Source organism: Plecotus auritus, assembly GCF_963455305.1.
Source record: "Plecotus auritus genome assembly, chromosome: 3".
Classification (NCBI taxonomy): Eukaryota; Metazoa; Chordata; class Mammalia; order Chiroptera; family Vespertilionidae; genus Plecotus; species Plecotus auritus.
The window spans coordinates 124,281,363-124,303,798 of NC_137772.1; the positions used below are offsets into that span (position 1 = coordinate 124,281,363).

General features: G+C 39.4%; 1 protein-coding gene across 8 annotated transcripts in view; it reads right to left on the reverse strand.

Annotated features, from left to right (window-relative positions):
* MTUS2 (microtubule associated scaffold protein 2) overlaps positions 1 to 22,436 on the reverse strand; it is a 611,667-nt gene that overhangs the window by 451,727 nt on the left and 137,504 nt on the right. For 6 of the 8 annotated variants that reach the window (XM_080658484.1, XM_080658482.1, XM_080658487.1 and 3 more), the window contains one exon: positions 12,199 to 12,315. The exons of the other annotated variants lie outside the window; for them this stretch is intronic. The gene's annotated coding sequence lies outside the window, so the exon portion shown is untranslated. The remainder of the gene's footprint in view (positions 1 to 12,198; positions 12,316 to 22,436) is intronic. 8 annotated transcript variants of the gene reach the window in all.

Below are 22,436 nucleotides of genomic sequence, written 5' to 3' on the forward strand. Positions count from 1 at the left end.
GGTTCTGATTGGTCAGTTTCTATGCCAGTCGGTGTCTCTGGGCCTATCAATGGGCCTGATCAGAGAGGTGGGGCTGATCAGCAGCCCCAGCAGAGGCCCGAGAGAAAGAGAGGTGTGGCTGCTGGCCAGGCCTGGAGAGAAAGAGAGAGGCAAGTGCTGATCAACAGCTGCCATGGAGGCTATGGATCAGACCCTGCTTATCTGTCCAGGCCTCTCTTCGGGCCTGATCCGCAGCCCTCTCGGTAGTCAGTGATGGGTCGCCATGGCAACCCAGCACTGACTTCTGGTTAGTTGAGACTTTGGTCATTTTGGATATTACGGACCCTGGGTTTTTATATATTAGGATTATTTTACCTTTTTAAGTTTTATTTTATTTTATTTTTCTTTATTTTATTTTAGAATTAGTGTTCTACATTCTATATTTATTTTTCTTTTAGCATTATTTTACTCTATCTCATTTTTCCTTTATGCCAACACTCTCTCCTCACTTTTCCCATTTCATCCTGTTTCTCTTACCCTGTTCCTGCTTTAGTTTTTCTCTATCCCTTCCTTCTACTCCCTGTTAAAAATTGATTTTATTCATATATCTAATTTCCTCTCCCCTGCTCTAAATCCATGCACACTTCTCTTTTCTCTTTCTTCACTAGCCAAATTTTTTTTCTTTTTCACTTTTTTTATTTTTTATTTTTTCTCTTTCTTTCTGTCTTGTGGTTGTTGTTTGTTTGATTGTTAGTTTGCTTTTTTTCTAGGTTTTTTGTTTGTTTGCTTGCTTCTGTTTTTCCTCTCTTCACTTGTTCTCTTCATCTACTAATAGCTGAATTAGTTTCAATCACCAACTCAGGCCTATCTACACTCTATTCTCCTTTTCCAAAAATAGATGAATATATAAATAGATTAAAGGGGGGAAACTTTTATGTATGTATATATATAAAATTTCTTTTATATACAGTATATTTTTAATATATATTTTTTCTTTCTTTTTAGTATTTTGGTTTTTACTTTTCTTCTTATACACTCATTCTCTTTCTACCTCCTCTATACTGAATAGTGGCCATTTCCCCATTCATTCAATTCCTTGATCTTACCTTCTGGAAATAAGCTCTGTCTCTTCAGACTCAGCTTCCCTCCTTCTTTTCTGGGTGTTTGTTGTTTGCATTTTTTGATTAGTTGTTTGTTTTTTGGAGTTATCTCCCCATATACATGTATTCTCACCCTTCTTTTTTCTTCTCTTTCTTTTCTCTCTTACATTTTTTCCTTTTCTCAATATCAATTTTACACTCCTTCTCTCCTCTAATTCTCTTTTCTCTGGTGGTAATCTTTATTTGGGGTTATTGGTATCATGAATACATTTGTGTTTGGTACCCTCTGTGTTGTGTCTTGTCGTGTTGTATTTTGTGCCTTTAAGTCAATGCAGGAGAAAGAGAGCTACATAACCAGACACCCTGAGAGGAGTGAACATGGGGAGACAAAGAAACAGCCTCCATATGAAAGAAAAGATGGAATCACTGGAAAAGGAAGTAAACACAATGGAGGCAAGCAATTTGTCAGAGAAAAAATTCAAAGCAGTGGTCATAAGAATGCTGAAAAGGATGGAAGACAAATTCAACAACATGTGTAAGAACCAAGAGGAAATGAAGAATGATATCACTGCAATAAAGAACACAATAGAAAGCATCTACAGTAGACTAAAAGAAGTGGAAGACCGCATCAGTGAGCTAGAAGAGAAGTAGAAAAAAATACCCAAGCAGAGCAGCAAGTGGAAAAAAAAAAACTTAAACAAACAGGAGGAGAGCCTAAGGGAACTTTGGGACAACACAAAACAAAAGAACATCCACACAATAGGGGTACTGAAAGGAGAGGAAATGGACCAAGGAATAGAAAACCTGTTTGAAGAAATAATGACAGAAAACTTCCCTGATATTGGGAAGAAAAAACACACAAGTCCAAGAAGCTCACAGAGTCCCAAACAAGATGAACCCAAAAAGACCAACACCAAAACACATTATAATTAAGTTGGCAAACACCAATAACAAAGTAAGAATCTTAAAGGCTGCAGAGAGAGAAAGAAAGTTAACAACAAGGGATCTCCCATCAGAGTATCACTGACTTCTCAACAGAAACACATCAGGCCAGAAAAGAATGGAATGAAATATACAAAGTCAAGCAAAGCAAGGGTCTGAATCCAAGAATACTGTATCCAGCAAGGATATAAATCAAAATGGAGGGTGAAATCAGGAGCTTCACAGACAAAGAAGGACTAAGGGAGTTTATTACCAAACCAGCAATGCAAGAAATGCTAAAGGGTCTGCTGTAAAGAGAAGAAATAGGAATGGAAGAAGAAACACAGGCATAAAAAATAAAAATGGTGACAAACAAGTATCTATCAATAATAATTTCAAATGTAAATGGATTAAATGCCCCAATCAAAAGACATAGGGTAGCTAAGTAGATAAAAAACATGACCCATATATCCGCTGTCTACAGGAGACCCACCTCAGAACAAAGGACTCACACAGACTGATAGTGAAGGGATGAAAAAACAAATTTCAGGCGAATAAAAATGAAAAAAAAAATCTGGGGTAGCAATACTTATATCTGACACATTAGACCTCAAATTGAAGGCCATAACAAGATCTAAGGAAGGCCACTTCATAATACTAAAGGGAGCAATTCAACAAGAAGATATAACTCTGGTAAACATATATGCACCCAATGAAGGGATACATAAAAACAAAAAAGTTATGAAAGATATGAAAGGACAGATTGACAGAAATACAGTCATAGTAGCAGATTTTAATACCCCACTAACACCACTGGATAAATCCTCTAAACAAAAAATCAGCAAAAAAACATCAATCCTAAATTACTCACTAGATCAGATTGATTTAATTGACATCTTCAGAACATTTCACCCCAAAGCCACAGAATATACATTCTTCTCAAGTGCACATGGGTCATTTTCAAAGACAGACCACATATTGGGGCACAGGCAAAGTCTCTTCAAGTTCAAGAATGTAGAAACGTATCAAGCATCTTCTCAGATCACAATGGTATAAAATTAGAAATCAGCTACAATAAAAACAATGGGGAAAAAAAAACACTTGGAGGCAAAATAGCATGCTATTAAACAATGATTGGGTTACCAAAGAGGTGAAAGAAGAAATAAAAAGCATTCTGGCAACAAACGACAATGAAAACACAACAATCCAAAATTATGGGATACAGTGAAAGCAGTCTTGAGAGGGAAGTTCATTGTTCTACAGGCCTACCTCAAAAAAAAAATGGTAATAAATTACCTAACCCTAGAACTCAGAGAATTAGAAAGAGAGCAACAAGAAAAGCCCAGCATAAGCAGAAGGAAGGAAATAAGATCAGAGCGAAAATAAATGACATAGAGACCAAAAATCAATACAAAAGATCAACATAACCAAGAGCTGGTTCTTTGAAAGGATAAACAAGATTGATGAACCTCTAGTCAGGCTCACCAAGAAGCAAAGAGAGAGGACCCAAATAAGCAAAATCAGAAATGAAAGAGGTGAAGTAACAACCAAGCCCACAGAAAAACAAAGGATTATGAAAAAATACTATGAACAACTCTTTTCCAATAAAATGGACACCCTAGATGAAATTGACATATTCTTAGAAAAATACAAGCTCCCAAAACTCAATCAGGAAGAATTTTTTTAAAAACCTGAATAGGACGATAACTACCGAAGAAATTGAAACAGTGATCAAAAATCTTCCAGCAAACAAAAGCACTGGTCTGGACGGCTTTACAGGGTAGTTCTACCAAGCATTCAAAGAAGAACTAAAACCTATCCTCCTCAGACTATTCCAAAAAGTTCAACAGGAAGGAACACTTCCAAGCTCTTTCTATGAAGCCAGCATTACCCTAATTCCAAAACCAGATAAAGACACCACAAAAAAAGAGAACTACAGGCCAATATCCTTGATGCACATAGCTGCTAAAATCCTCAACAGAATTTTAGCAAATTGGATCCAGCATTACATTAGAAAGATCATACACCATGACCAAGTGGGATTTATTCTGGGGATGCAAGGATGGTACAATACCCACAAATCAATAAATGTGATGCATCACATAAACAAATTGAGAGACAAAACTCACATAATCATATCAATCGATGCAGAAAAAGCATTTGACAAAATCCAAAACCCTTTCTTGATAAAAACTCTCAGCAAAGTGGGAATAGAGGGATCATACCTAAACTTAATAAAAGCCTTATATGACAAACCTACAGCCAACATCATCCTCAATGGGCAAAAACTAAACTCATTTCCCCTAAGAACGGGAACAAGACAGGGATGCCCACTTTCACCATTACTGTTTGATATAGTATTGGAAGTACTAGCCAGAGCGATCAGACAAGAAGAAGAATTAAAAGGCATCCATATTGGAAAAGAAGAAGTAAATCTGCCCTCATTTGCAGATGACATGATACTGTACATAGAACATCCCAAAGACTCCATCAAAAAATTACTAAACCTAATAAATAAATTCAGGAATGCAGCAGGATACAAAATTAACACCCAGAAATCTATGGCCTTTTTGTATACCAATAATGAACTCACAGAAAGAGAACTAAATAAACAATCCCATTTAACCATTACACTAAAAAAATTAAGATACCTAGGAATAAACTTAAGTAAGGACATAAAAGACCTATACTTGGAGCATCTTTTCATGTACCTGTTGGCTATATTTATGTCTCCTTTGGAAAATGTCTATTGAAGTCCTCTGCACATGTTTAATTGTATTTCTTTTGCTTTTGAGTTGTATCTATTTCTTATATATTTTGGATATTAACCCCTTATCATATATATGGTTTACAAATATTTTTTCTCATTCAGTAGGTTGCCTTTTCATTTTACTGATGGTTTCCCTTGCTATGTAGAACTTTTTAGTTTGATGTAGTCCCAACTGTTTGTTTTTGTTTCTACTGCTTGTGCTTTTTAACTTTACTCCATAATTTGAATATTTTAGAGAAAATGATTTTTTTAATTAATTTTAGATTTTTACATTTGATTTTATTTACTCGATAAAAGTATATTTACATTTTGCATAATCTCGATACAGTTTAGGTACAATTATATTTTATTTTTTAATCCTCCACTTATTGAGAATGAGTATAAGTGAAGATTGTTTTAGAATTAAAAATTATGGTATTTGTATGTGGTTTTGATTTGTATGGATATAACAGAAAAGAAAAAGGTTAAAAAATTAAAACTTTTCAAAGAAGCAATTGGCTTAAATGTTTAAATGTTAAAACTGAAAATGAGCAGTCTTCTGGAGAGCATGACCCACATAAAATTCATGAACAGAACATAATTCTTTATTTAATGAAGATTCAATTACTGATCAAAGCACTAAAAATGAGCAAGAAAAATGTCCACATCAAGTCCAAGGTCTGAACTGGTATGATTAAATCCCAGGAACTTCATATTCCAAATAAATTCAATCAAATTTGATATTTTTCTGATATTCACTCACATAAAATTATAACATTACAGCCCTGGCTGGTGGCTTGGTTGGTTGGAACATGATCCTGTGCACCAAAGGGTTGTGAGTTCGATCCCCAGTCAGGGAGTGTAGGGGAGGCAACTGATCAATGTTTCTCTCTCTCCTTCCCTCTTCCTTCCTCTCTATCTAAAATAAACAAAAACATTCTTGGGTGAGGATTAAAAAATAACATCACACATTTTTCTTTTACCATCACATCAATATATTTGTCAAGGTAGGGGAATAGATCATATTTTATTTAGCAGGCTGTTACCTCAATTTAAAACTTTTAAATACATAAGCATATGCTATGAGGGCTCCATTTGTATTCTGCCCCAGCCTCATGGTATAAAATATACTTTGATTCATTCAAATAATAAAAAATATGCAAACATTAAAAGTAATTTTGAATACCATTTTTCCAAGAAACATATTCAAGATGCAATATTAGCTAAATAAAAAAAGAATCACTACTGTAAATATTTTACATATAACTATGCAACAAGAGATTTCAAGAGAACTAAAGGTATTACGACATAGCCAGGGAGTAGTTGAATGGACAGCATGGATCATTTTTATTTACAGCATTTTCCATTTGTACAGACAATAAGCCATTACTTAGATAATAAAAAAGCAATAAATGTTTTTAAAGTAACAGAGTAAAGCATAGTTCTTTCCATGTCTCCAAAGTTTTCATGTTCATATTTATATCATACAGAACCATGACCACATGATTCTTTTGGAATAAACTGTACTTTCTATATATCTAGACTCATGATTTGTGGGACATATGCTGGGCTACTTTTCCAGTGATGATGCAAGTTTTGCATAGATCATGTCATTGGTGGCAAAACCAAATGTGAGTAAAGTGGGTGGCTTGGAAAAGGGAAATGAGAATAGCCGCAGGGCTCCAACTCAAGATCCCACCCCTACTCATGCCAATTTCTAATGCCATGAGCCCACAAGACATGGCAGTGCTTTTGGTGAAGAACAGCCAGACGGTCCCTCAATATACAACAGAGGCTTGTTGATGATGATGTTGATGATGATGGTGACAAGGATCACATAGACAGTGATGCCCTACTCCTTCCATAATGTCTTCATTGGGTGAATCAAGAGTTTCTTAACTGGCCAGATTTTTCCTTGTCCTTCTTACAAACTATGAGAATAAAAGGTAAGTAGATTGCACACTGTGGTTTATTCAGTAAACCATAATTACACTTTATCACTTTAAACCTTTCTGGAAAGTTCCAGATTGATAAGGAGATAGTATCAACAAGTGCCTCTCTCCCTTATAAACAGGAGCATGTTGAACATGTGATATTAATATAGTAGTCAGGCTCAGGTTGTGCTATATGCTGAAAGTAAAAGAAGATAAATTTAGTCTGTATAATGCTCATCCTCATGACCAAAGGTGCTACTGACTCCTGCCTGTGATGGGATTACAGCAGCAACTTATTTGAAAAACATTATCTGCACATTGTAAGCATAGTGCCTGAGATGTCTTGTAGGGAGTTTCATGACATAGTTTATGATGTCTAGTATGAGGAATTGCTATTGCAATACTACTACTACCGGATCACAGTAATAGTATGCAGCAGGTCACAATGTTCAGAATTTATCCACATTTACCACAACTAATCAAGGAGAATTTTGCTACTATTCTCAATACAGTCAGCTTATGTAAGCTTCCTCTAAGGTTATTTCCCAAATCAAGAAATACTGTATGATTTGTAAATTTGCTAAATGTTTCAGAATTAATATTATTTATGTATGGTATAGGCCTGTTTGTGATGCAAAGTATTAAACAACTTTCAAGTTTGAGAAATGTTCAAAAGAGGTTGATCAACTCTTGAATTAAGAGTTCATCACAATATTACTGACTCTATTCCCTATGCTGAACATTAAATCCCCAAGACTTATTTTATAACTGGAAGTTTTTAACTCTTAATCCCCTTCACCTATTGCACCCAATCCCAACTCCTCTTCATCCCTCTAGTAACCACCATATTGTTTCCTGTATCTATGAGTCTGCTCCTGTTTTGCTTTGTTTTTGTTCATTTTGTTTTTTAGAGTCTACATATAAGTAAAATTATACAGTATTTGTCTTTCTCTGTCTGACTTATTTCACTTAGCATAATACCCTCTAGATCCATCCATGTTGTTGCTAATGGCAAGATTTTATTCTTTATATGGCTGAGTAATATTCCATTGTTTATAAGTACCATACCTTTCTTATTCATTCATGTATCTATGGACACTTATGTTGCTTCCATATCTTGGCTTTTATAAATGATTCTGCAGTAAACATAGGGGTGCATAAACCTCTTCGAATTAGTTTGTTTTTTTGTTTTTTGTTTTCATTTTCTTCACATAAATATCCAGATATGAACTGGATAAATAGTATGATCATTCCATTTTTAATTAATTGAAGAATCTCCATACTGTTTTCCATAGTGTCTGTACCAATTTACATTCCCCCTAACAGTGTATAGAAATCCCTTCTCTCTACATCCTCACTAACACTTGTTATTTTTAGTTCAATTAAACACACTTGTAACTTTAATTATATTTTTAAAATTTAAACAAATTTGTAAGTAACTAGTGTTTAAATGTACAAGATACTAACTTTCAAAGTTTTGAAATTAAACAGTATTTTTAAAAATAGCTAATTAAAATGTTAAAATCAAATTACCTAAGAAGTTTTTTAAAAATCTAGTAATTTCCAAATCAAGGATGGACACATAAACTGAATGTCTTTAACTAAGTCTCTAAAATAAAAGGTTGTGTCAATAGAATCTAGTCTTCTAAGCAGCTCTAGCCAGGGTGGGGACTGTCCGGCCCTCAGACTGCATAAAGCCCTCAAAATCATTTGGTCTGGCCCTGCCAAGGCATTAGGGGTGAGTTAATTAAATGTTTGACCAAATATAGCAGGCTAATCTTTAAGTTGATAATTTTGTATGGCCCACAAATGATGTTATAAATATCCAAATGGCCCTTGGCAAAAAAAGGATTCCTCACCCCTGAGCTATAGGGTGTTCTAGGAATTAATAATTTTTGCTATTTTGACATAAAAAGAGTGAGGTCATCTCTTCAATTTACTGAGTACTATTTGTAGGGCACCACTAAGATAACTACATCATTAAAGACTCTTGCTTCTAAGTATTAATTTAGTTCTTCTTATTATTACTTGGTTAACAATGCTAGAGTAAATATAAACATTTTGTTTTTACCAACATACTAGAATTCTCTTTGTAACAATGACAATTTCAAGAACTGTCTAGTTAGCTAACATAATGGTTTATTTTGTGTGTCAATGTGGCTGGGCCATGTTGTCCACTTTTTGGTCAAACACTAGTCTAGATGTTGCTATGAAGGTATTTTTAGATGTAATTAACATTTAAATCAGTGGATTTTGAGTAAAGCAGATTACCCTCCATAATATGGGTGGGCCTCATCCAATCAGTTGAAGGTCTTAAGAGAAAAGACTGAGGCTCTTCTGATGAAGATGAAATTCTGTCTCCAGTCAGCTTTCAGACTCAAGCTACAACTCTACTCTTTCCTGGATCTCCACCCTATCAACAGGTGGATGGGAGTGAAAAATGTGCCAGAAACCCCACTGATTACAAACAACGGAAGCTGAGCTGATGACTGATGGCCTCACTGAATTTGGCCTGTGCACTGAATGGGCCCCTGCTACCTCTGCAGGCTCTAAAAAGGATCAGGTTACAGAAAATCTCTGCAAACGGTAAGGAAGTACAAGAAGGGCTATAGGAAGACAGATAGTGAATCACAACCACCCACTGAACCTCATTACTATGACACAGATATTGCAAGAGACTCTTCCCACTTTGTTACTAAAATGAAAAGTGACACACATTTGCCATAGGGTGACAGCAATTACTGTGCTGCTCATCAGCTAAAAGGAGCAATTGCACAACCTGCATATTTCTAAAATGGGAGCCACTTAAAAACTGAGAGAACATATGGGACCATCCGATTTACATGCACAGCATGGGACCCTGCCAACATGAAGTGGGTTTGAGCTCAGGATGCAGTGATTCTGTTCAGAAATGTACAATCAAGAGAGGCTGTTACTAAGAGGTCTGGGACCTTGGACATTTGGATTCTTCTAACCCCACACCAGGAAAGCTTCCTATACATGACTAAGGCTCAGACAGACTGGAACATGGACCCCATTCACTTGAGGCCCACACAGCACTGCACAGAAAGTGGTCCCAGAACTGTTTGTCTCCAATAGCAATTGTAACTCTGTATAGACACATCTGTAGTTACTGTCCTTTGAAATTTATTCACAAACTATTTGAGTATTTCCTAGATGCCAGGTACTACTTAGGTATTATGGCAACAGCAGTGACTAAACAAAACTGGAAGCTTTGAGAAACGTTTCCCCAAAGAAGGCATACAACAGGGCAACAGGTACATGAAAAGATCCTCAGGATTACTAATCATCAGAGAAATGTACAATCCAGTAAAATCTACTAATTTCTTTCTTTTCTCTCTGTTGTTCATTTGAATAAATTCTACTATTGTATCTTAATAATTCCTGTTCAATGATTAAGTTCACTGATTTTTTTTTCTCTGTCCCTTACATTATTCCCTTGAGCCCATCCATTCAGTTTTTTGCTTCAGTTTTATTTTTCAGTTCTAAAATCTCCACTTGGTTCTTCTTTATATCGTCCACTTCTTTGTTGAGAATTTCTATTTTATAATTTGTTTTGTGTGTTTGTGATTGCTCTTTGAAACATCACTTGCTTATTGAGATATAATTCAAGGATCATAAAATTCACCCTTTTAAACTGTACAAATCGGTAGTTTTAGCATAGCTACAAAGTTCTGCAGCCATCACCACTACCTAATTCAGAACATTTGTATCACTCCAAAATGAAACCCCATCTCCATTAGCAATGATTCATTTCCCTGTCAGCCACTAATCTACTTTCTGTCTCCATAGATTTGACTATTCTATACATTTCATTTAAATGGAATCAAACTTAGAAGTGGAATTGCCGGGTCATATGGTAACTCTATGTCTAACTTTTGGAGGAGCTGACAAACTGTTTACCAAAGTGCACCATTTCACATTCCCACCAGCAGCGGATGAGGGTTCCAGTTTCTGCACATCCCTGCCAACATGTTATTGCCTGTCAGTTTTATTCCAGCCATCCTAGTGGGTGTGAAGTGGGACCTCATTGTGGTTGTGATTTGTTCTTCCCTAATGATGTGGACATCTCCTCATGTGTTGTTGAAGAATATTTATGATGGCTGCTCTAAAACCCTGAGATAATGCTCACATCTCTGTCACCTCAATGTTGGCATCTATTGATGCTGTTTTTATCTTTCAGTTCGACATCTTCCTAGTTCTTGCTATGACCAATGCTTTTTTATTAAAACCTGGGATTTTGGATATTACATTATGATGTTATGAGGACCTGAATCTTCGGACACTGCTCTGATAGAGAAAGGCAGGGGGAGGACACAGCCTTGTTACTTTACTGACAGGCTGGGCCATAAGTCCAGGTTCCCTGTGTGGCTTTCAGTGAACTGTGGAAGAAGTGTGTGTCCTCATCACCACTGAGGGAGGTGAAGGCCCTGGCCTCCACTAGGCCTCCCCTGACACACCCCAGTGGGGAGGCGATGAGGCCTGTTATTGCCAGGTCAGGGCAGAGGTCCGGGCTCCTTAGTCAGTCATCTCCTGGCGGAGGTATCTGGGTGAAGTCAGGCTCCCACTTGGTCTTTGCTGGCATGGGTGGGAGTGGGGCTACATTTTTTTCTATGGTGTTTGACTGAAGCACAGTGGTTATTGTCTAGGAGTTTTCTGTTTTGCTAACCTGCTTGTTCCTGGCCCTTTGGGTAAAAAATGCTGGCTTTTGTTGGGGCTTTTTAATTTGCCCGTTGGCTGTTCTGGGTTGCTGGCTTCTTCTGCTCCTCATCTGGGATATATGACTTCAGAAAAAAACAATAACAAGGAATTCATCACTGTGCCATTCTCAGTTCCCTAGCTGGCCTGCCTTCTCTCTGCCTCTGAGACCCTTCTCGTGTGAGTTTTATATATAAAGTACAGAGCTTTTCATTGTTTAGTAGGAGAATAGGGAAAAAATATGCCTATGCCATCTTCCCAGAGGTAGAAGTCTTTTTAAAATAGCAACCTGTTGTCCTAGCTGGTGTTTCTAAGTGGTTAGAGCATCGGCCCATGCACCAAAGGGCCTCAGGTTTGATTCCTGGTCAAGGGCACATACCTGGGCTGCAGGGTCCCTCCCTGGCCCTTATTGGGACACGTGCAGGAGGCAACCAGTTGATGTGTCTCTCTCACATTGATGTTTCTCTCTCTCCCTCCAACCCTCCTCCCTCCATTCCACTCTCTCTAAAAGCAATGGAAAAAATATCCTCTGTTGAAGATTAACCAAAACAATAAATTTGCAACCTGTCTTTTTAAAACACTTTTAATGTTTTGGTTAAACCTTAAACATAGAAATAGCTTTCAAGTAAACTATACATTTCCATATCCTTCTGAAACATATGGCATTAAAATTAATTCCACCTTTTGACAAAGTTCAATAATATAAGCATCCATGGCTATGTATTTATTTATTGCACAAGACTCGAGTTTCTATGTGATAAGAATTCTGCCCTCACAGCAAATGGCACCCGCTTACCCAATTTTGCAAGTTCCTGTGACCGCCTGCTCCTTGTTTTAGTCCTCATGCTTGCCAAGGTGACTGCCTCCGAGAATCCGCACATCTCTCCATCTGCTACTTCCATTAGACAGCAGGCTGAGAAACCGGACAGTCAAATCTTTTAGAGCTATTTTTAAACAACAGTAAACAGACTCCACTTTATACACAATATATGTCCAACATCCATCTGGCTTACTTACATTTCCTCACCATAGTCCAGTTAGTTAAGTTGGACAATAAGTGATCTTAAATACCATGATGTGCTACTACATTATAGATCCATTTCACCTTCACTGAGATCAGATCAAACAAGCATGTCTCAGAGGCCTGTTTTTTCAAGATGTCTAGGCTAATAACTGGTTAAAGGCAGACCTAAGGCTTAGTCTCATACCTTCTACCATGAGCATGTTACAAAACATAGAACACTGTGTTCCTAATACTACCACATGCGGTCTGTGGACACACAGGACACCATGCCAACCACAGACCACTGGTGAAATGTCCTCCTGGTATTTCTACAAACCCACTGCCCAGGAGGCAGGCGTGAGATCCCAGACGAGCTGGATACTGGGCCTTCCAAACTACTGTGCTAAGTAAGTAGGAAAAGCATGTTAAATGTGGATACCTAATAAGCACTTGGAAATTTTTTCCTATGTGATTACTGTTAGAGCATAACCAAAGCTGACAATTTTCGCACAACAGGTTATAGCACCTGTTAGTTTCAGGAACGTGCCGGCCTCAGAAAACATGTCCCAGAGGCATGTTTTTTCAAGATGCCTAGGTAATTAACTGGTTAAAGGCAGACATTAGGGCTTAGTCTCATGCCTCCTACCACAGACATGTCACAAAATATAGAACACTGCGCCCCCGAACTCAGTGACATTCAGAATCAGGTCCTACATCAGACTGTAGGCTTCGTTCCCATCTCTGCTCTTGAGAGAGATACTTGGACCCTAAGCAAGAGTGTAAGTTTAAAGTCAGAGTTCTAAATTCACCTGTTAGGCCTCAGCAAGTTACCTGAATATTTCCTCATCTTATATAAGGAAATGCCTTTGTTTACTGAGCTTTGATGAAACTTTTGGAGAGAAGAGAAAACACAGTGCAAAAGAAATATGATATTCAATGAATGGCAAATATCATTACTGTTATTGATTTTTATGTATAAGGAAAAGTCTGCCTCTCTATAAAGAGAAAGGATACCACAGACTACCCCTTGGATCAAAGTACTGAGTTCACTTTTGGTCTGGTCAGAATCCACTCAGCTCTCCAAAAGCAGATCTCTCTGTATAGTGTGGTATATCCCTTAGCACAGATGAAGGGCAGACACAAAGCCCAGATCATAAGATCACTGCATCTTCTAGAGCAAGCATGTCAACCTCATGGCCCACAGGCCACATGCGGCCCACAATGAATATTTTTGTGGCCTAGCCAATATAACAGTATGTAAGAAATCCTATCTAATAAAGAGGGAATATGCTAATTGACTGCCATGCCCTCAAAGATGGAGACACCCACAGCCACAAGATGGCAGCACCCAGTCCCCTCAGCCCCGTGTGCCTGCCTCTGGAGTCTCCCAGTCCCCTCAACCCCCCAGCTGCCCAGAGCCACCCGAGGCTCAGGTAACCAGGGCCGGCCAAAGCTTGCGCTGCCAGCAGTGGCAGCAGCAGAGGTGTGATGGGCCGTTGCCTTCCCCTGATCACCAGGTCACTTCCTGCCCCTGAGGGCTCCCAGACTGTGAGAGGGGGAAGGCCGGGCTGAAGGACACCCCCTCCAGTGCATGAATTTTCATGCACTGGGCCTCTAGTGTTTTAATAAAAATTCCATAACTTAATTTTTATAATATCCTGCTATACATAATTATTAATAATGAACTACAATGTTCACTAATGACTGATTACTTTAATCATGTTGCATTCATTTCCCTTATGCACCTTTCACAGAGGTGTACCATTTCTCTCCACTAATACTAACAGCAAATATTTTAGCAGCCAATTGCCACATTATTAGTCTTGCGCTGACGTGTTTGGTGTGCACAACAGGAAATATTTTGCTTTCGGAGAACAAGAAAAATAGGTTTATTTGCATTATGCTTATTAATTTGTGCAGTTATTCAGTGTCTGGTAAGTTAATGTTCAAGAAAAATATTAATTTTTATTAAAATGTTCTATTATTTTATGTTAATGATTACTCATTTATTTCAGCCCTTTGTATTCAGCATGTCTCTATCAAAATAAACCTATGTTTCTATGAAAATTGAAGCTTTTGTTTTTTTGCAGCCCACATAAACTTAAACCTTGTTTATTTGACCCATGTTAGCCTTTGAGTTTGACATGCTTGTTCTAGAGCAGTGGTTCTCAACCTTTCTAATGCCACAACCCTTTAATACAGTTCCTCATGTTGTGATGACCCCCAACCATAAAATTATTTTCGTTGCTACTTCATAACTGTAATTTTGCTACTGTTATGAATCGTAATGTAAATATCTGTGTTTTCCGATGGTCTTAGGAGACCCTGCTAGCTGCTGTAGAGCCTCCCACACTCTCTCAATCACTCCCTCTCTCCCTTCATCTTCAAGTTATAGTGTCTGGTTTGTGGGTGTTTTATTTTGTTTTTTTTTTGTTTCCCAGCCATGCACATTCCCCTAGAGCAGGGATGGGGAACATCTGGCCCAAAGGCTGCATGTGGCCCATGGAATCATTTGGTCTGGCCCTGCCAAGGCATTAGGGCTGAGTTAATTAAATGTTTGACCAAATATAGCGGGCTAATTTTTAAGTTGATAATTTTGTATGGCCCTCAAATGATGTTATAAATATCCAAATGGCCCTTGGCAGGAGAAAGGCTCCCCACTCTGCCCTAGAATATGGGTCTTTGTTTTATATGTTTGCTACCCAGCAGTCATACCCCTTTCAACACAATCCTTCCAACCTTTCATGTCTCCCATTCTACTGGATTCCCCTTCCTTTGAAAAGAGACTTTGGTTGTGAAACCTACAAGTCTTGGTAGAATGCTCCACACTCAGGTGGGAAACCAGCACACAGCAGGGGTGGGTATAGAGAGAACCAGCGCATCTGGGCTGCTGCAGCCTCACAAAATGAATGTGGAAGGACCGACAGCCTGTGGTGGGACAGAATCCATGGGAAATTATTGCTCAGGCTGGTGGTAGGGTTGGCAAAGGCTGGTGAGAACTATGGCAGAAAAAATCTAATGAATGAGCCAAGAAAATGCATTGATGTGTAGAGCAAAGCAAGGTGTCTAGTTTCCATGACAGCCAGAGCAGCAAGGAAGCATGCCATCAGGTCCGCACGGGTCCTCTTACGGCTTCCGGCTGGGCTCTGGTGGGCCCTTCTCTTCAAGGCCAGGTTAACTGGGTGGTGGGACTATGGCTGGGATGTGAGGGTGACAGAGTTTCAGCTACGGCCTCACAGAGAAGGGTAGAAAGGAATAATGGAAGATGGGATCTGAAGGGAGATGGGGGTAAAAAGTGATTGACTTGGAAATTAAGCCTTCATTTTAGCAGTGAAAACCATCTCATACATGAGCATCAATTTTCCTGAATAGTCACCTAGAAAAACATCATATATATGGGTCACTCTGAGCTCCGCAGTTAACTCAGTCTTTTTATGGCAGCATCATTAAGCTATTTATAGTGAGCAATTAAAGATAGCCTAAGTGGGCCAGCACAGTCCTATCTGGTGGCTCTGGCTGGGGTGCTGTAATGTTAGCAATGAGATAAAGACTTTCCTTAAATGCCAGGTGACACAAAGGCCTTCTCTAGAAACTTATAAACCTGCCTTGAGTTTGTATTTACATTTCACTTTTTACAGTCAATGTAATTATTCATGCAGTGCATTATCCAAGATGTGACCTACATTGTAGGAAACTTCTCAAAACTTATTCAGTGCCAGCAAGTGGCTGCATGTGGATAGAACATGTGTGGTAGGAGACAGTGTGAGAGGGCACAGAGGGCACCGCCTTTGGACCCAAGAGGACCAGAGTCTGAATCAGGGCTCCCCAAGTAAACAGTGCACTGGAAAAGTCAGGCTCTTGAGCCTGTTTTCCTACCTGTGAAACCAGGACCTGTCAGCTGACTCTATAGTACTTTTTAATTTTTTTTTATGAGAGAGAGACAGAGAGAGAGAGAGACACACACACATAGAGAGACACACACACACACACACAGAGAGAGAGAGAGAGAGAGAGAAAGAGAGAGAGAGAGAGAGAGAGAGAGAGAGAGAGAGAGAGAGAGAGAGATTGATTTGTTTTTCCACTCATCCATGCATTCAATTGGTTGATTCTTGTATGTGCCATTACTGGGGATCGAACCTGCAACGTTGGTGTATGGGGACAATGCTCTAACCAAGTACTTTTGTATACAAAGTGCCTCATGAATTTTGGCATCTCTTTTAGGGACAGTCCACCGAGCACATGGCAATGAAATCAGGGTTATGAAGAGACTTCTACATACACCACTTCACTCCAGCTACTCTCGAGGTGAAATTTCAGAGACAAACTCAGCCCCTGTGTAAGTGCCCACACTAGGATCCGAATGCTGATCATTTCCTTGTGACTTCATCACTCCCTCCCTCTCCTCACACATCCGCTCCACCAAATGACTGCACAAACATATCTGCTTATGCTGCTCATGTTCTTGGAAGGCCAGCCTCCCCCATGCTCCAAATATGGACCTGCTCCAAATCATGCCTGTGTTTCAGGGCCCCCTCAGATGAGACCTGCAATCTTCAAGGAGATTTTCACTACCATAGCTTCCAGAACCTCTCATCTCAGCACTGGCCATGTCCCTGCATTACGAAAACATTAATGAATAAGGAATATATCCTCACCCCTAACCCAGTCCAGTGTTTTCATATAGAATGCGCTGCCAAGGCTCTGGGTGCATGGACTAGCAGGTGGAGAAAGTGATGGAAGACAATTTTGTTTTGCTTCTAGGACAGAAAACTTGAGCAGTCTATGTCATCTGCAATGCTTTGAAATTAAGTGACACAATGGGATCTTAACTCCACCATGTCAGCACTCATGGTGTGAAGCCATAAAACTTCTGTGACTCAATGGCCACAATTAACAGAGTGAAAAGGTAACCTATGAAATGGGAGAAATTATATATCTATTAAGGGGTTAATATTCAGAATATATACAGAATTCCAAAAGTCAACAACAACAAGAAATAATAATCCAATTTTTAAAATGCCAAAGGACAGACATTTTTCCAAAGAAAATATACAAATCTCCAACAAGTATATAAAAAGATGCTACACATCACTAGTCATTAGGGAAATGCAAATCAAAACCACAGTTAGATATCACCTCACATCCATCAGGTTGGCTACTACCGAAATAGAAAATAAGTGCAGGCAAGGATATAGAGAGACTGGAATCCTTGTGCACTGCTGGTGGAAATATAAAATGATGCAGCTGTGTAGAAGTTCCTCAAGAAATTAAAAACATAATTACCATATGAACCAAAAGTTCCACTACTGGGTTTGTAGCTAAAAGAATTGGAAGCAAGATCTTGAAGAGATATCTGGACACCCATGTTCAGAGCAGCACTGTTCTTAATAGCCAAAAGGGAACCAAGTGTCCACCAATAAATGTGGTGTTTACATACAATGGGATATCATTCAACCTCAAAAAAGGAGAAAATTGTGATACATGCTGCAACATAGATGAACCTTAAAATAATCTAGTCACTGAAGGATAAATGCCATGATTCCACCTCTGTGAGGTATCCAGAGCAGTCAAATTCATAGAGACAGAAAGTAGAATGGTGGTTGCCAGAGGTGGGGAAGGAGGAAATGGAGAGTTTGTGTTTAATGGGTACAGAGTTTCAGTATTACAAAATGAAAAGAATTCTAGAGATTGCTTATACAACAATATAAATGAACTTCACACAGTACTGATCTGATAATTAAAAATGGTTATGATGGTAAATTTTATATTATGTGTATTTGACCACAATTTAAAAATTTAAAAACACTAAAAGATAAGAAGGGGTGAGGTAATGATAAGTTAGGCTGAAAACGGAGAGAGGCCGGGAAAAGTCAGAACACCCAGAATATATCCTGGGGCCCCGGGCACCAGTGCAGAAGAGTATTGACCATTAAAATGGACCAAATCATAAGGAACAGAAACCCTGATTCCAGCTGCTCAAAGTCAAAGCCAGGCTACACTCATCTGGGGAAGAGATGTTACTGTTCCACCCTGGGGAGGTCAGCCTTCCCATTAAATGGGCAAAAGAGTCCCTTCTATGCAGCAAAGGTTGAAAAACAAGGTGTATTCTTAATTTTTAAAGAGTTTGAATGCATATATCTTACTATCTATTACTATGTTCTTTTTATGTCCTATAAAATATACTATAGTCTATAAGTTAAAAAAAAATGAAACCACTTCCATGATTTGTAAGTTGGTAACCCAGCAGCGGTGTGGGCAGGAGGCCCCCAACCTACACTGAGCTTATGAAATAAAAGCTCCAGGCAGGGCGGTGGAGAGCAGACACCTGTGCTGTCCGTGAGACCAGGAAAAGTAAGCTCCTTTCCTTTCCACAGGTGTGGACCTGCGAAACCAGCAATGGCTGACATTATCATAATGAGAGCTATATGTTACAAGGTCCATGGTGCTCCAAAATATGTTGCCAACAAAGTCATAAAGCCTTCTCTGACACTTAAACAGATTAAAAGCAACAATTTTATGAGATTAATAGAGGCCTGGTGCACAACATTCAGGGGGGGAGGGAAGGGGTCCCTCAGCCTGGCCTGCACCCTCTCGCAATCCAGGACCACTGTCTCCTAACTGCTTGCCTGCCTGCCTGCCTGGTCGCCACTAACCACTCACCTACCTGACTGATCACCCCTAACCATTTGCCTGCCTGCCTGATTGCCCCCAACCACCTCTCCCTCAGGCCCCACTACCACAACTTCGCCCAGAAGGTCATCCAGAAGGACGTCTGGAAGGTTGTTTGGCTGTCTGGTCTAATTAGCATATTACGCTTTTATCCTATATAATAAAGAGGTAATATGCAAATTGACCATCACTCCAACACACAAGATGGCTGCCCCCATGTGGTCAAAGATGGCCACCACAAGATGGCCAGCAGGGGAGGGCAGTTGGGAGGGACCAGGCCTGCAGGGGAGGGCAGTTGGGGGGGGGGGGCAGGACTGCAGGGTAGGGCAGTTGGGGGCAACCAGGCCAGCAGGGGAGGGCAGTTAGGGGTGACCAGGCTGGCAGGGGAGGGCAGTTGGGAGGGACAAGGCCTGCAGGGGAGGGCAGTTGGGGGGGGGGGCAGGACTGCAGGGTAGGGCAGTTGGGGGCAACCAGGCCAGCAGGGGAGGGCAGTTAGGGGTGACCAGGCTGGCAGGGGGGGGCAGTTAGGGGCAATCGGGCCGGCAGGGGAGCAGTTAGGTGTCGATCAGGCTGGCAGGGGAGTGGGTGGGGGGTGATCAGGCTGGCAGGCAGAAGTGGTTAGGGGCAATCAGGCAGGCAGGCAGGTGAGAAGTTGGGAGCCAGCAGTCCTGGATTGTGAGAGGGCAGACATCCCTTGAGGGGTCCCATATTGGAGGGTGCAGGCTGGGCTGAGGGACACACACACCCTGTGCACAAATTTCGTGCACTGGGCCTCTAAGGTATTATAGATAGGAATAAGCAATATTAAAATGAGAAAAAGGATCTCAGAAGCCAGCAGCCTAATTTCCTAACCTAATAGAGGATTCACACCAACAGACACTTCCACCTGCATGAACACTTCTAATTGTGGGCATTGTCAATACTGAAGGAGACAGCCTGTTTTACTATAGACAGCTCTGAAGACTGATAAAGTTCCTGAAAAGTTGCCTCCCTGTAACTTCTACTTCTTGGCCTGAGCCTTATCTTCTCAAAACAGAGAGATTATTTTAAATGACTTAGGTGCTTTAGGATTGTTTGAAAACACTCCTATCCACCATGATGTAACATATAATTTCTTGGAGGTACATGCACACCACACAAGTCAGTAAACAGTCTTTTCGTGGTAGTAAGGCACAAAGTTCCTGCTCTGAAGAGCTTAGATTCTGGAGGTCAGAGTAACAGTAAAATTATTTTCCTAGTGAAAAACAGTTAACATTGTGATCAATACTCTGCCTGCAATATGCTCACTGTGAAAATAAACTGTCATCTTTGAAGAAGGAATAGATGGCCTATGAATTCTGTTTGAATTTCAAAAGAAAATTTCCCTCCAGGCATAATCAATATACTTCAAACTAATTATAGTCTCAACCAATGCACTAACATTTCCAATTGCCAAGAATAATAAGTTGCTCCTTTCATCCATTATCTTGAACAAATATTGTATAGTTGTTTTTAAAGCATGGATAAAAATTTGACCACGTGGCAAATTTATCCTATTTTTTTAAGAAAACAAAAAATGTTAATGGCTTCTATTTCTAAAAATCCCCTCAAATACTTCCTGGAAGAGTGTCATACATACAATTATTTATTATTTTCCTTTCTCTGATGAAAGATATGAAACATAAAATTAAACAAAAAATTGAAACATAAAATTAAACAAAAACATTTTTGTTTAATTTTATGTTTCATATCTTCTCGTGTTTCCCTTAAATGTACAGTTTTTAAATGTGAATTAACCACCTCTGACAAAGCCAGCAGGGGCTATTGTGCTGAATTGCTTGTGCACAAGGCATGTACTAAAAGGTGACTTTACCCAGGAGGCTGCTTTGGGTCCATGATAAGAGCTCAGTCATCATCTGTTTCCAGTAACAGTCACAGACCTGTTTTTTGTAAAAACTAAAAGATCTCATGTAACTTTGGTAGCTACTTTGAAGATTTTTTCTCAATGAATAATTCACTCACAAACATGTTGGCTAAAGTTAACGTTTTTGCTACTTCATCAAAATAAAATCATAAAATTATATTTACAAATTTTATTCTCAAGCAGTTTCCTTCTATAAAATCAACATTGGCTCGTGCATTTCAAGGCAATAGCCCAGCCCCTGGTCTTTAATTAAGTCCCAGGTGGCTTAAGCACCATTAAGCACCAGGGAGCACCAGGCTTTTGAAGGCACGCCCTGCTTTTCAGAAGCAAACACTGCTTTCAGCGCATTCCTTCAGACCCCAAACACAAAATTCCAGTGAAATATTAATTTAAAAATGCAAAGCTCAAATTAGGATGCTCATATAAAGTAATATAAAACCTTATATAAACCATGGTAATGAGAGTAAGCTCAATCACAAGAAAGAAGGTATTTAGTTAAGGAAGATGATTTTAATTATTGCTACTCAGAGATGTCTTTAATAGGTGGCAGAGGCAATTCAATATCCCCATAAACTGAAAATTAACTGCAAAGAGCCACAGCATATTTCTTTGCCTTACCATCCTATAGCCGCCAATTGATTGTCTTTCACCAAATAATTGCTCACAACTAATGCATGTACATTTTTCTCCATCTCAAAAGAAGTCTAGTCCTTTGGCTGTATCAACATCTCAGGCAAAAGGACCAAGTAAGCCATACCTGCCCAAGGGTATCAGTTTGAATCCTTGATACGTGGCTGTATCCCAGAGCCTGTTAGAAATGCAGGCTTAGGCTCCACCCCACCCTGATGAATCAGGACCTTTCCTTGTGTTCCTATCATCCTCATTACATGTTGCATGCTCTATCTGTCAATGTTTTTATATCCTTTACTAAATTATAAGCTCCTTGCCCTGCCTGGTTTGGCTCAGTGGGTAGAGTGTCGGTCTTCAGACTGAAGGGTCCCAGGTTCAATTCTGGTCAAGGGCACATGCCAAGTTGTGAGCTCAATCCCCAGTGTTGGGTATGCAGGAGGCAGATGATCAATGATTCTCTCTCACCAATGATGTTTCTATCTCTCTCTCTCCCCCTCTCCCTTCCTCTCTGAAATCAATAAAAATATATTTTGAAAAATTATAAGCTCCTTGAGGGTAGGAATATCTTACCTTATATTTTATTGAGCACATTTAGTCCCCTAGCAGAGGGGCGTGGCAGTTACTTGCATATTTTCTGAAATTATTCATATTTAGGGGAAATAATGTAAAAATTACTACAGAAATACAGCAACAGCAGCTATCATTACTACTTCCCGAATGCCTGACATTTTAAGTTCCCTCCAACCTGATAACAAAACTTCCTTTCTGAGAGAAATTCCTGTGCCTGGCTGACAGAGTGACACTGGTGGCCCAGTTCAGAGGTTCTCAG